This window comes from Pelophylax lessonae, assembly GCF_965119305.1.
Source record: "Pelophylax lessonae genome assembly, chromosome: 4".
NCBI lineage: Eukaryota > Metazoa > Chordata > Amphibia > Anura > Ranidae > Pelophylax > Pelophylax lessonae.
The window spans coordinates 355,909,132-355,924,500 of record NC_138771.1 but is presented as its reverse complement, the minus strand read 5'-3'; the positions used below and the strand labels follow the sequence as shown (position 1 = coordinate 355,924,500).

The following is a 15,369-nucleotide window of genomic DNA, read 5'->3' as shown; positions in this document are numbered from 1 at the left end:
CTGGTCCCCCCAAAATGTCAAAAATGTCAGTTAGGGGTGCGATCTATCTGCCACAATGTCGCAGTCCCGCTAAAAATCCCTGATCACCGCCATTAGTAGTAAAAAATAAATAAAAATGACATAAATCTTTCCCCTAGTTTGTAGATGCGATAACTTTTGCGCAAACCAATCAAAATAAGCTAATTGGGATTTTTCCAAATTGGCCTAAAATGATGAAAAAATTAGATTTTTACATTTTTTTTTTTATTGGAAATATTTTATAGCAGAAAGTGAAAAATATATATAATTTTTTTCAGAATTGTCGCTCTTTTTGTGTTTATAGCGTAAAAAATAAAAACCGCACAGGTGATCAAATACCACCAAAACAAAAAGCTCTATTTATAAAGGACATCAATTTTATTTGGGTACCGCGTCACACGTCTGCACAGTTGTCCGTTAAATTAATGCAGTGCCATATCGCAAAAATGGCCTGGTCATTAAAGAGGTTGTAAACCTCAGAAATTAAAAAAAAAAAACACCTGAAAGACAAACACATAATGAGCTAGTATTCATCGCATACTAGCTCATTATGAAATACTTACCTTAGAACGAAGCCCCGCAGTGCTCTCTCACAGGTGACATTTTCGGTCCCCCTTCTTTGCGACTTCCGGCCATCTGATTGGCTGGATGTCGTCAATCCTGCGCATGCGCGAGGGAGCCGACAGTCACAGCACAGGGCTCTGAAGGAATGCCACGAGCGGCCGTTCCTTCAGAGCGCATGCGCCAGTGATGTCTTGCCTACTGGGCACTTATACCCCCTTCCTGCCCAGGCCAATTTTCAGCTTTCAGCGCTGTCACGCTTTGAATGACAATTGCGCGGTCATGCTACACTATACCCATATGAAATTGTTATCATTTTTTTCACACAAATAGAGCTTTCTTTTGGTGGTATTTAATCACCTCTGGCTTTTTTATTTCTTACAAAAAAAATAAAAAAAGACAGAAAATTTTGAAAAAAAAAAAGTTTTTCTTATTTTCTGTGAGTAAATTTTGAAAATAAATAAATTTTTCTCCTTCACTGATGTGCGCTGATGAGGCGGCACTGATAGGCTACACTGATGGGCACTGATGAGGTGGCACTTATGGGCACTGATGAGGTGGCACTGATGAGGAGGTACTAATATGCCGCACTGATGAGCACTGATGAGCACTGAGAGGTGGCAGTGCTGGGCACTGAGAGGTGGCAGTGCTGGGCACTGAGAGGTGGCACTGCTGGGAACTGAGAGGTGGCACTGATGGGCACTGAGAGGCGGCACTGATGGGTGGCACTGATGGATACTGACGGGTGGCACTGATCAGCACTGATGGGCAGCACCATCAGTGCCCACACTCAGTGCCCATAGTGCTGCTAGTCAGTGCCCATCGGTGCCTAGATGAGCAGGCACTGATGGGCACTGACTGGCAGCACTATGGGCACTGACTGTGGGCAGTTGTGGCATTTTATTCCCCTCTTCTGTAATCAGGGCACTGGTGATCAGTGCCCTGATTACATTCCTGTGTGTTCCCATACCGGTGATCGGCTCTCCTCTTCCTCACACTGCAGTCTCCGTGTGAGGAAGAGAGCTGGCGATGAGAGATGATCTCTCATTGCACGGTCCGATCACGTGGTAAATGGCCACTGTGATTGGCCATTTACCACGATCTGTGATTGGCTGTGTCCAAGGGACACGGCCAACACAGATTTTCCCTGATGCATGCGGGGAGCCTGTCACTGGGAGGCTGTTTAAAGACGGCCTCCCGGAAATTCGAGTCCGCGCTGTAGCCGTACTTCGGCTATAGCATGGACCGGTAGCGGTTAGGAGATATTTACAGTACCTATAGCTAAGACTTATCATAGGCTTACCTATAGGTACAACTTGCAGAGGAGGGTTTACTTCCTCTTTAAGGGGGTAAAACCTTCCGGTCCAGAAGTGGTTAAACACTATACATTTCCCAAGAAACCAACAAAGGGCAATATTCTTTCTTTAATAGTAGGGTACGGAAGTGGTTAAAGTAGAACGTGTGCTAATATTTATTGGAACAGAATGGAGGCGGAGCAAGGCTGCAGTAACACCACGCCCCCTCCGTTTCTCACGTAGGAAGTTGTGTGTGTAATGCCACAATAAGTCTTATCCAGCCCAGTGCTGCAACGTCACCGTCGAGGTCCAGCCCCTGGGAGTGGCCTTTGCTTTTCAAACGCCCCGCAGCTTCTTCTTCCCTCAGTCTTGTAAACACAAAGGTGTAGGGCAGCGTACGGTGCCCCTAGTCCTGTCCTCTCTACGCCTATCCTACACTGTCTCCCGCCTCTGATGAGCCCCAGCGGCCGCTCTCCGTACCTTGCCTGTGAGCGGAGCTTGCTATGTGCCTGGAGTGCGGGGCTAAGGCTCTGCTACAATTCCACAAAGCCAAGTACCTGGGGAGCCCGGCCGGGAAATGGAGTGAGCAGGGGGGCACCATGGACTGTGTGATCTAAGCCCACACACCGGGAGTTCGCTCAGCGCCTGCAGCCTTGGAGAGGTGAGCAGACAACACCCCCGTATACAGTATATGTCTATAGATAGGGGGCCTCCGTCCCGCCCAAATCCTAACTGCTCAGGGAGGGGCTCTGCAACGGTTCCCACATCCCTTCACCCCTCTATGTAGAGTCTATGTACACCTCTATGGACCTGGTCACTCTCCTGTCTCCTCCCTCACAGGTTTATGTACAGTATAGCCTACCAGCTAGTCTACTACTCATTGCTGCTTTTTCATTGGTTGGTAGCATTCACTTTTTTAGCCATTTACACTACCTAAAGTAGAACTATAGGCAAACCCTTTTCTCCTTTTTTCATTTTGGATAGATTAATTGCAGGAATATACGATAAGAAAATCATATGAAAATTTTCATTCAGCGAACCATCGGCCAAGTTTCTAGTCGTTGAGGCCCAGCAATCAATACCTGATATTATGAATGAAAAAGACTGATTGAAAAATTCTGTCGTATCGTTCGCTAATAAACAATTTTCTATTCGTTGGTGTGAAGGTCGTCAGTAGAAAATCTATAGGACATCATCATGCATGAGCGGACACAGTTGGTGACCCTAAGGCCCCGTTCACATAGGGGCGACGCTACTTCGCGGAAGTCGCGGTGCGAGCAGCGCGCCGTGACCTCGGAGCGGCCGCCACGGACTTCATAACATTGAAGTCTATGGCGATCGCCCCAAAGAAGCTCCGGACCCTTTTTCTAGGTCGGAGCGACTTGTGTCGCTCCTATTAGAACGGGTCCGCAGCTTCCCTATGGGAGGCGACCTGTGAGGCAACCAGGTCGCCTCACAGGTCGCCTTAGTGTGAACGGGGGCTAAGGCTACATTCACACCTCAGCGTAGCATTTTCACATGTTTTTTACCGCGATTTACAGGCGTTTTTACAGGCGTTTTTTGTGCAGGCGTTTTTAGATTGAATAGAAAACGCCTGTAATCTGCCCAAATAGAAGCTCATGTACTTTTTTGAGCGTTGGGCGTTTTGCTTACAGCGTCAAAACGCTCAGATGTGAACAGGGGCCATTGAAATGAATAGGATTTGTCTTGTTTGGCGTTTTGAGAGCTGATCCTAGAGCAGAAAAACTCCCCCAAAACGCCTACATGTGAACGGAGCCTAAAGCAGTGTTCAAGAACAAAGTTTTGTAAACACTAATGAAAAATTCCAAATAAACAAGGCAAAAGAAATGTCAGCCAGAAAAAAAAAGTGTGTGTACGTAAATTTATGCATATTATTATTTTATATATATATATATATATATATATATATATATATATATATATATATATATATATATATATATATATATATATATATATATATATATATATAAAAAATGTGTTTCAATGCTTGTCCCTTCAACGAAGAGCGTAGGAACGTGCGTGCTGGGAGGAAGGGCATGGCTACATGGTCACACGCACACAAGATCACTTCCACTTGTACGTGAAACCTCAACACTATGTATGAAATTGATTGCTCTTTGAAATTTATTCTTTTTTTTTGATAATGTTGGTGACGATTTCGACTAACGAACGCTGTTTCGTTGGTTGGTGATCGAACGATTGGTCAATATTCAAACCGTGTATTCCTGCTATAAAGAATTGTTATAACCCCTGTCAGATTTTTTTTTTTTTCACCATCTGCGTCCCATTGCGGAGATTTATCTTCACTTCCTGTCCCATAGCCAAGCAGGAATTGAGAGGCAATCCATAGAAATTAAATCCATGGGGACCCCCAGGTCACCAGAACTAGTGTCTTCATTGGAAGCTTTCCCCTCTATTACTTTTTTGGGGACAACCCAAAATTTGGGATTTTCTTGCATGTTCACTTTCAACAATATTAGTAAATGAGACCAATAGAGAGGATTAACCACTTGCCGACCAGCCGCTGTAGTTTTACTGCCGCAGGTCGGCTCTATTACGCAAAATGACGTACCTGTACGCCGCTTCGTGTAATAGATAGTGGGGGCGCACGCCCAGAGGGGGGCCAATCAGCGTGTCCAACGGACGCGGTTTCTGCTGGCTACCCACAAACGCTCCTCATGGAGACAGAATGGCGGTCTGCCTATGTAAACAAGGCAGACTGCTGTTCTGTCAGTGATGAACACAAGGATCCTGTGTTCTTCCTATTTAGGAACACGGGTCTCTGTGTTAATACAGTAAGTCGATTTCCCCCCCACACACACACACACTTTAGAAAGCACCCCCTAGGAGCACACTTAACCCTTGGTGTTAACCCCTTCCCTGTCAGTACAGTAACAGTGCATATTTTTAACACTGAATACTGTAGTAATGTCACTGGTCCCCCTCAAAAGTATCAGGTGTCTAATCTGTCTGCCACAATGTCACAATCCCGCTAAAAATCGCTGATCCCTGCCGTTACTAGTAAAAAAATAAAATAAAAATGACCTCTATCCCATAGTTTGTTGATGCGATCACTTTAGCGCAAATCAATCTATATACACTTATTGGGATTTCGTTTTACCAAATATGTGGCAGAATACATATTGGCCTAAAATGATGAAAAAATTTGATTTTCTTTAATTTTTTTTTTTATTGGTAATGTTTTACAGCACAAAGTAAATTGTTTTTTTTTTTTTGTTTAGAATTGTCGTATGTTTTATTTTTTGTAGCGCAAAAATAACAAATCGCTGAGGTGATCAAATACCACCAAAAGAAAGCTTTATTTGTGGGGAACAGTGTCTCAGGACTGCGCAATTGTCAAAGTAACACAGTGCCGTATCGCAAAAAAATGGCCTGATCATTAAGGGGGTAAAACCTTCCGGTCCTTAAGTGGGTAAAGTTGTTGTAAAGGTTCTTCCCCCCCCCCCCCCCCAACATGTTATACTTTCTCTGTGCAAGGGATTTGCACAGAGCAGCCCCAATCCTCCTTTTTCTGGGGTGCCCCAGTGGCGCTCCTGGCTCCTCTTAATCCGCTGCCCCCAGGCTTTTACTACTATCTAGGACTCCTTTACAGATATTTTCCCTCACTTCCTGCCTTGGTGACATTCATTCCCCCCCCACAGAAAGTGAGGAAAGATCTGCAACAGGGAAAGAGACAACCATACCAAGCTGACAGAGGATCTGCCCTTCTGCTAGTTCAGTAGTCTCCAAACTGTGCCCCGAGGGCCAGATAGGGCCCTTTGGGACACTTCTTATATATTTTTTTATTTTATTTCAGGTTCTTGTATAGCGCTGTCAATTTACGCAGCGCTTTTACATATACATTGCACATTCACATCTTCCCACTGACACCAACATTGGGGCACCATTTCTCCCGCTAACATCACAAATGAAGATTCCGGTGCTGAAAAAGAAAATTCAGGATGCACTGAGCTGAAACCCGAAATTGACAGTTTTTAACCAGTTAAGGACCAGGCCTTTTTCTGAGATTGTAATATTGGGGTTTTTTGCTAGAATATTCTTAGGACCCCTAAACTATATATTATTTATTTTAGAGATCCTAGAGATTAAAATGGCAGTTGTTGCAATATTTTATGTCACGCAGTATTTGTGCAGCGGTGTTGGGCTATTTGGATGACCTCCTTCTGCGAGCGGAGTTTCCTACTGCTCTGGTGGAAAACCTGGAAATCACCATACGAACTCTGAGGGAGTTTGGCTGAATTCTGAATTTTCAAAAGTCTGCATTGGTTCCAGCCACAGAGATTGACTATCAGGGTCTGACTGTGGACTCAGCCTGATCTTCTTCCGCTGGACAAACTCCAGAAACTGCAGGCTGCGTTTTGTCTCCTGCTGTCCAGCAGATGGGTCATGCCTCCAGACTTGCATGCGGGTGCTGGGCCTGATGGTGTCTACCTTCGAGGCTGTTCCATTTTTGCACAGTTCATACTTGATAAATGGGACAAGTCTCTGGACTATTAGATCCAGCTGAGCCGGGGAACGAAAGAGTCCCTGATATGGCAACTTTGGTCTCCGGCACTGTGGCTGAGCAAATTCTTTCTCCCCTTGTTTTGGACAGTGGTCACCCTGGATGCCAGCCTGTCTGGCTGGGGAGGCATCTTCTGCAAAAATTCTGCTCAGGGGATCTGAACACTGGAAGAGTCCAGACTACTGATCAATGTCTTGGAACTCTGAGCAAGCAGACTGTGCCTGGAACATTGGACGGATTGTCTTCAGGGATGTTGAGAACGCGTTCAATCAAATAATGCCATGGCTTATTTCAATCACCAGGGGGGCACAAGTGTCCTGGTGGCTCTGGAGGTAGCCAGCATTCTAAGGTGGGCAGAACAGTTCATTCCAGCCCTCTCTGCCATACACATTCCTGGGGTGGAAAATTGGCAGGCGTATTGCCTCAGTTAGTAGGCGCTGGACCAAGAGGAGTGGTCCCTTCATCCGGAGGTGTTTTTATCTGTTGTCTGTGGTGGGGCATTCCCGAGGTGGCTCTGTTGGCGTCCCAGCTCAACAGAAAGGTGCAGAGGTTTGTGGCTCAGTCTCTGGATCCTCTGGTGGATGCCACAAATGCTTTGGTGGCCCCATGGGGTCAGTATCGTCTGATTTACTCCTTCCCTCCACTCAAGCTTCTGCCAAGACTTCTTTGCAGGATCGAGGCAGAAGGGATTCTGGTCATCTTAGTGACCCTGGACTGGCCTCTCTGGGCTTAGTACGCCTATCTGGTGAGGCTGGTCACCGACGTTCCTTGGAAGCTTCCTCTCAAGGAGGATCTGCTGTCCCGAGGCCCAATCTTCCATCCTGCTTTACAGTTGCTGGCTTTGACTGCTTGGCTGTTGAACGCCAGATGCTGACGGATAGAGGTTTGTCTGAGTCGGTGATTCCAATGCTGTTAAATGATAGAAAATCTAGTTCTTGGAAGATCTACTATCGTACGTGGAAGACATACATTGCGTGGTGCGTGGTTCATCCTCGTTCCTGTGGCTCGGATCTTGACCTTCCTTCAACGGGGTGTTGAGAAGAAACTGGCTTTAAGTACTATCAAGGGCCATGTTTCGGCCTTGGCAGTCTTCTTTCAATGGCCCTTAATGCGTACTTTTCTTCAGGGAGTTTGGCACTTGGCTCCTCCAGCGCGATCTACGTTACTGCCTTGGGACTTCAATTTGGTGCTTTCAGTCCTCCAGAAACCTCCCTTTGAGAATCTTCGTGAGATTCCCCTGCTTACGCTGTCCCAGAAGGTGGCCTTTTTGGTGGCTATCACCTCCTACGTGCAGGGTTTTGGAATTGGTGGTGTTATCCTGTCGTTCACCTTACATTGTGGTTCACGGAGATAAGGTGGTTCTTCGCCTCTGTCCGTCGTTCCTTCCAAAGTTTATCAGATTTTTTTTTTTTTTTTTTTGAATGAATGAAGACCTTGTGTTGCCTTCCCTGTGTCCCAGGCCAAAACATCCAAAGGAAATTGCTTTGCAAGCCTTGTCTGTGGTCTAGGCTATTGGGGTATACCTGGCAGCTACGGAGTCTTCTAGGAAATCAGACTTTGTGCTTACCGATGGGTCTCGGAAAGGGTTGCTCGCTTCCTCTGTGACCATTTTCAGATGGATCAGACAGACGGTGGTTCGGGCCTATTCCATCAAGGGTCAGGTTCCTCATTTCATTGTCAAGGCATACTCTACTTGGGCGCTCAGTGCCTCCTGGGCCTTCTGTCAACAGGAGCCAGTGACTCGGGTTTGCAAGGTGGCCACCTGGTTGTCGGTGCACATTTTCACAAAGTTCTATAGTGAATGTGTTTTTGGCATCTGCGGATTCTTCCTTTTGGCTGCAAGGTTTTGCAAGCTGCAATTTTTTTTTTTTTTTTTTTTTTTTTTTTTTTTGAGGGTGTGTATTTTTTATTTTTTCAGGTGAGCTCCAGTTGTTTTTGGTTGAGCACCTGGTTAGTCCCCCCCCCCCCCCCCCCCCCATGTTGATTTGGCTTTCTTCTGACGGTGCTTGTAACAAAAGTACCTATAGCAGAGAAAGGGGCTATGTCTGACGAAGAAATGCGGTACTGCCCATCCCCACATCATGTTTGTCTCTCAGCTGACGTCAGTTCCTGTATTGGCGGCATTTAGGTTCCACGCTGTCTCCGCCGTGGCAGACAGCTTCCCTTCGGTCCCAGCTACCTTTTTAGCAATCCTGCCACAATACCGATGCCAGCATCCTGGGGACACCCTTGATGTCAGCATATACACAAATGTGAGCTGATATTTTTTTACTATGTGGACATCCCAACCTGCAAAAACTAGTTTTAGGAAGGTGGCACTCCACGCCCCCTCCTCCCACCAATTTAACACAATTGTAGGACGATCAAATGCAATGCAGTCAGTATACAGAGGTTTACTTCTGAGAGATATATTAAAGGAACACTCTAACCACCATGACCACTTCAGTGATTTGAGATGATCATGATGGTAGGAGTCAAACACTGCACATGCTGGGATACTCACAATTGTATGCTGGGGGCTAGTTGCAACCCTAGCACGTCACTTACTGGTGGCTGGCGGGTACTACTGTGGGTATTGCTGGCGAAGTGTGAGGAGTGGCGCAGAGCCGATGCTTCCTGTAGCTCTCCTCGGTCTCCTCTCACAGGCGAAGTGCATTTGATATCACTCCGCCTGTGAGAGAACGAAGCTGGAGCTACACAGGAAGCATTAGCTCCGTTCTGACAGCTAAGGGCTGATACAGAAAGCCAGGATATCGCCCGGGTGTCAGGCAGCCCGCATGCTGGAGATTTGGGATGTCTGGCTATGTGTCCTCTTAACCCATTATGACTGCACTGAGAATTGTGGAAATTCAGGCTTGAGTTAACGATTATTATACAATTAATCGTGAAGCTCTACCTATAGCCAAACAGGAAGTGAAAAATCCCTGCCAATTATGGGAATTCCTTGGGGACCCCCATGTCACCAGAACTAGTGTCCCCATTGAAAGATTTCCCCTCTGGTGGAAAACTCACTTCCTGTTGTGGCTATGAGACTGGGATGGTTTCGAACTGAAATGTATCCTGGCGTATGTGTGTGTGTGTGTGTGTGTGTGTGTGTGTATGTATGTATGTATAGAATTCGTCCTCAGAAGGTAAGGGGGGGGGGGGGGAGGTAATTCTCTCTAACTGAGCCTTGTACAGCAGCAAAACCTGACAGGGGTTCTACTCCTTACCTAACTCTTCCTAGAAAATAAACTTTGGTTATAGATTCATGTAAATAACCTACCTGGGGCTATTTTTGTTATACAATGGTTATGGTGCAATTGAATGGAGTGAGAAAAAGAACCTTTTTAGGTTCTATTTCCAAAATTGAGCATGTACTGGTAGTAGGTGGAGTTAATGTGTGTATTACCCCAACGATCAAGATTTCCCTGTGTTGGCCTAAACATAAAGTCCTTTAACAAATGTAGCCTGTTTTACCTATTTTTGCTAAATACTTGGTAATCCTGGCAGTTTCACTGGGGGCCCTTTTCAAACTGACCATGCCAAGTGCAGAAGCAGACCTGTGCTGGCATGGTAAGTTTGGATCAGGGTTAGGAGATGCAGTGTGTGCCTGTATCTCCTGTCTTCAGTTCTGCAGCCATACCCCATTTCCCCCTCACCCAGCTCTGAGGTGTTGTAGGAGATGTCTGTGGGAATGTGAATCAGCCTGCTGGAATGTGGTGTACATACAGCTCTGTGCCTGCCCGATTGCTGTACAGAAACCCATCACTATGCGGAAGGAAAGTGCCTTCATATGATGGCAAAATCAATCCACAATAAAAGGCACATGACAGTTATTTTCAGTTAAAGTGTATCTGGGGAAACTCCTAACATTTTTGAAATTGTCCCAAGAACAAGAAAAATAGGAAATCTTCCAGTGGGGACCTGTTCTGTTGCAAACTGTCTTAACATGGAAATTCCCTTCACTTAGGGAGAATTTCTGTAACTTTCAGTTGCATTTCTGGGCACGAAGGGAATTTTTTATGTTTTTGGTATTCGGACAGCAAAAAAAAAAATAAAACCTGGCAGGGATTTTAATATTTCATTGCTCTATCCAAAACTAAAACATGTTTTAGCTAAATATGAACTTTATAGTAGAAATATATATTTTTTAGATTTTGGGTAGAATTGGAAAGGATTAGAACCCTATATTTAATTTTTTATTGCAGTCTGTGTCCCAGATGGGCAGATTCTCCCCTCTATACTGGTGGCCAAGGTCCTCTAGAAGAAATTGGGGTCCTTTTCACATGGGCGGTCCGTATGTCAGTTTTTCATCCCATATTTTTTTTTTTTTTTCGGATGAAAAACTGACATAATGCATGTCAATGGGATTTCGGATGACCATCTGCTGACCTCCGATTTGCATCCTTTCCGATCAGTTCGGTTTTTTTGGAACGGAAGAGAACCCATTTATTTTTCTTCCATTTAAAAAAAAAAAAAAAAAAAAAAAAAAAAAAAAAAGCAAAAACGGATGTCAGCGGTGACATCCGCAATCCCATTGACATACATTATCTCAGTTTATCATCCGCAAACGGATGGGATAATATACGGACCGGATGACAAGTGTCATCGGTGTCGGTAATAATAATAATAATAATAATAATAATAATAAACGGAGCGGATCAAATAACGATAGGGGGAAATTCAGCATTGTGGCATTGTCTCCAGAACAAAAGGTGAGGGAAATCCTCCAATTGGTACAGGAATCTTAAAGCGGAGTTCTGGCCTCAAAATTGATAAAATGGCTTGTTTTTTTTTTTTTTGTCACTTACCTTTTTATTATAGAAGAAAATGTACTCTCCTTCCTCCGGCTTCCTCCCTCTGCAGCCCGGGCCGTCACTTCCGGTTTGCGATGATTCCTGGGAGCTGAACGTCATCGCTCCCAGGAATCAATGCGCCTGCACTGTATTCTCTGCTAAACAGCTTCTGGGCATGCCCAGAAGCTGTGCAGGGATGCCGCGCTGCACTGGAAGTGACGAGCGGGGCCGGTGCAGTGCATTGTGGGACTCGGATGTCACGAAGAGGGACGCTGCGGCTTCAGCTGCCCACACCTGAGATGGCAGTGCTGGAGAAGAAATTTTCAAGGTAAGTATGTATTCTTACAGGTAAGTGTGACCCGGGACAGTTCAGAGGCTATCCATTATGGAATGTACTAGCCCTGACTGTCCCGGGGGTATTTTTAGCTCAAATTGACCCCCGAGGCCGGAACTCCGCTTTAATATTTCCCTACTGTATCTACACTTTCCGTGACCCTGTGTGTTTTTCAGATCAGTGAGCTCAACCATATCTTCCCAATCGGGTTCAGAGCGCTGGAGGACCATTAAAGGTGGTGTTTAAGTTAACAAAATGTAACTCCTTCACACTGGCAATGACAGACATGTGCTTATATGCATTTTAAAAGACACTCCTGCGTGCATTTATACGTTTTTTTTTTAAATGGTATTTACCTGTGTTAATGTCTGGTTAGGTCAGGTCATATCAGCAGCTGTGTTAGAACGCAACTGCTGTTATGCTGTGTGGTGTGAACTGGTCTGATAAGAAAAGGTCTTTCTACTTTGTCTTGTGTTGGGACTGTGCTGGGCAAGGCCTGTTGTGAACATGCCTTTAAAACACAGAAGTAGACCTAAAAAAAAAACCCTTTTATGCTTTTTATCTTCCCATGTAATATCCCCTTTTTTTTTAAATAAATCAAACACAAATGTGAATGTAGCGTTAGATTGTGATAATTTTCAGAGGCTTAGGCTGGCCATATGTGTACAATTTTCTGTTAGATTTCCCAAAAACCACACTTTCAATTGTATCCAATTAGGCAGGCCTTTGTACTACATAGTTGCAGGTAAATTAACCACTTAAGCCCCAGAAGATTGTACCCCCTTCCTGACCAGGCCCTATTTTGCGATTCGGCACTGCGTGACTTTAACGGACAATTGCGCGGTCGTGCAACGCTGTACCAAAATGAATTAGACGTCCTTTTTTTTTCCCCCCACAAACAGAGCTTTCTTTTGGTGGTATTTGATCACCTCTGCAAATTTTTTTTTTTTTTTTTTCGGGATTGCGGCGGACAGATCGGACCCTTGACTGACATTTTTGACACTTTTGGGGTTACCAGTGACATTGCTACAGTTATCAGTGCTATACATATGCACTGTTACTGTAAAAATGACACTGGCAGGGAAGGGGTTAACTTTATTGAGGAAGGAGGGGTTAAGTGTGTCCCTAGGGGCGTGCTTCTTACTGGATGTGGCTTTTCTGTAACAGCAGAGATCTACGATCCTACATAGCAGGACTGTATGATCTCTGCTGTTACACAAGGGAGAATGAAAGGCTGCTTTGTTTACATTAGCTGCCTGCCTTTCTCCCTCTGTAACTGACGATCGCGAGTGACTGGCGGACATCAGGTCCGCCAGTCACTCGCACGGAGGTGTCCATGAACGAGCGGGGGGCGGGCGCAGTATATGTACTGTATAAAAAAAAAAAAACTGTATAATATATGGCCAGCCTTAGTTATTGTCTGTCTGAAAGAGAAGAAAAAAAAAATCCCCCCCCTTATGTTTTTCCCAAATTTTCTGGTAATTTCCAACCTATCGGTTACTCGCTTATATGCTGTTTTAAACTGGTGACACTAAATGCAGTAAAATCAAAGCTGCTCATTAAAATCCACTGCAGCAAAAAATTGCTTGCTTTCCTGGATATCTTTTTTTTTTTTTTTTTTTATGGATTTACCTGAAGTTCACTTATCTGCACGGTTTCTTAAAGGATAAGTTCAAAATTTTTATGATGAAACATGTATAATTTTCCAACATCTGCACCTTCTCCCCGGCCCCTCCCCCATGACAGCGGGTGGGGAATCTTCTCCTGATACCCACTGTCAGTTTGAAAACTGTGTGGCAATGTGGGGCTCTGTCCAGTCTCGTGTCTTTTTTTTTTATTCAGTTTCCTGTGAATGGATAGACTACAAGTACTGTCAGCCATTGCGACTGGCGGCTTGTAACTTTCAATGAACTACAAGGGTGTTTGGTGAGTGTCCTCATAGTTCATTGATCTTGGAGGTACGTTCAGACAGCGACAGTCTGTAGGAGCCTGAGATTGCACCCGGGATCTGCTGTTGGAACAGGAAGGGGCCATCCCCAAACTGTTCTTGCAAAGTTGAGAGCATGAAATGGCCCAAAAGGCCTGGGTATGCTGACACTGTAAGAGTTCCCTTCACTGGAACTAAGGGGCCAAGCCCAACCCCTGAAAATCAACCCAACATCATAATCCCCCCCCCCCCCCTCCACCAAATTCTTTGGACCATTGCACAAACAAGAAGTCCTAAACCTTATGGACAGCGTTCCAAAAAAATGGCTGCAAAGGGTGGACCAGCTCAATATTGAACCCTACCGACTGAGACTTGGATACCATTAAAGTTAATGTGCGTGGAAAGGCAGGCGTCCCATTACTTTTGGTAATATAGTGTATATCTGTGATGCATGCAAATTTTAGCATGTTTTCGCTTTTTAAAATCCTGTAACTACAGAGGAATCCTGGTGGATCCTGCCAGAAATCCAGTGAGTTAACATCCTGTGGTGAGCTAGCATTTCTACCTTTTTGCGGTACTAAAATCTAAAGCAGTATTTGTCACCCTTTCCGGAGTTCTCCTTTGCTAGATTACTGAACATTCCCTTTATATTATGAAATGCTGGCGGTGTTTTGCAAGTTTGTTTTTTGTTATTCTGTCAAACAATTTTTGGTTGTTTTTCTGCTTTCTGTGAAGAAAACAAGCATGCACATTTATTCACTTATACAAAGTGATTGCAAGTATTTTAGAAGTGTGGAGAATGTGGATTCTTTGCACAGCTGTGCAATCCCTTTTGTCAGCAAGAGGCCCCTAAAGAGGAAGTAAACTCTTACATATTTTATTTATTCCCCCACTCCCCCCCCCTTTCCCTGCAAAGTAAATGCATAATGTGCTAGTATGCATCGCATACTAGCACAATATGTGACACTTGCAAACAAAGCCCGCGTTGTCCCCGCTGGCGGCCACATCCATCTTTGCTCACCTTCCTTCCGAGTCTGCGGACTCCGGCTGTATTACTGGCCCGGAGCCACGTTATGTCACTCCTGCGCATGCGCACGGGAGCAGTCGTTCACGGCACAGGGCTCTGAAGAAACCGCACAGGTGATGACGTCATTGGATGCATGCTATGTAAATATCTCCTAAACGGTGCAAGTTTAGGAGATATTTACAGTACCTATAGGTAAACCTTCTAAATGGCCTACCTATAGGTAAAAAGTTAAGGTGGGTTTACAACCACTGGCTTGGCTGGACAGATTAGGCAAATGGATCACACGGATGACGCCGGTTTTTGATTGTCAACGCAGGGACGCCGTGGTTTTACTGCTTGCTTGCATACATTCTCTGCCGATTACATTGGATGTTTTGTAAGTGCAAATTGTGTGTGTGTGTGTGTGTGTGTGTGTGTGTGTGTTTTTTTTTTTTTTTTTTTTCTTGCGGAATTACGCTATGTGCTCTCTTATTTCTCTTTTTCCCATCTGCCAACTGTTATCCTGGATCTGGTTATGAGATCATCTTTGATACACCATTGTATCCATACCTTTCATACCACCATATGATCCATTGACACCCGAGGGGAAGACAAACTACTGCAGTTTTTTACCACTCTTATACCCGAAGCGCACATAGCCTATCCCTTAATTTGGGGGCCTCTGTTTCTGGTAAGCAGCTATTTTTTATATACCTCCCCATGGGTGTATCTATGGCTTACATCTTCTTTGGGATCAAGGTCTCCTATCTACCATCTATGCTGGGACTTGTTGTTCACATTTTTTTTTCTTTGCACAAGTTTTTATTTTATTTCTATGAACTTTATTTTTACTATTTATCTTCACTTTTTTTTTTTGGATATGGACATTTCACTGATGATT

General features: G+C 44.7%; 1 protein-coding gene across 1 annotated transcript in view; it reads left to right on the top strand.

Annotated features, from left to right (window-relative positions):
• The first annotated feature begins 2,209 nt into the window (after window positions 1-2,209).
• The window catches only part of CCNI2 (cyclin I family member 2), a 65,587-nt gene continuing 52,427 nt past the window's right edge, over window positions 2,210-15,369 (top strand). Inside the window, exon 1 of the mRNA XM_082254252.1 lies at window positions 2,210-2,535. The gene's annotated coding sequence lies outside the window, so the exon portion shown is untranslated. The remainder of the gene's footprint in view (window positions 2,536-15,369) is intronic.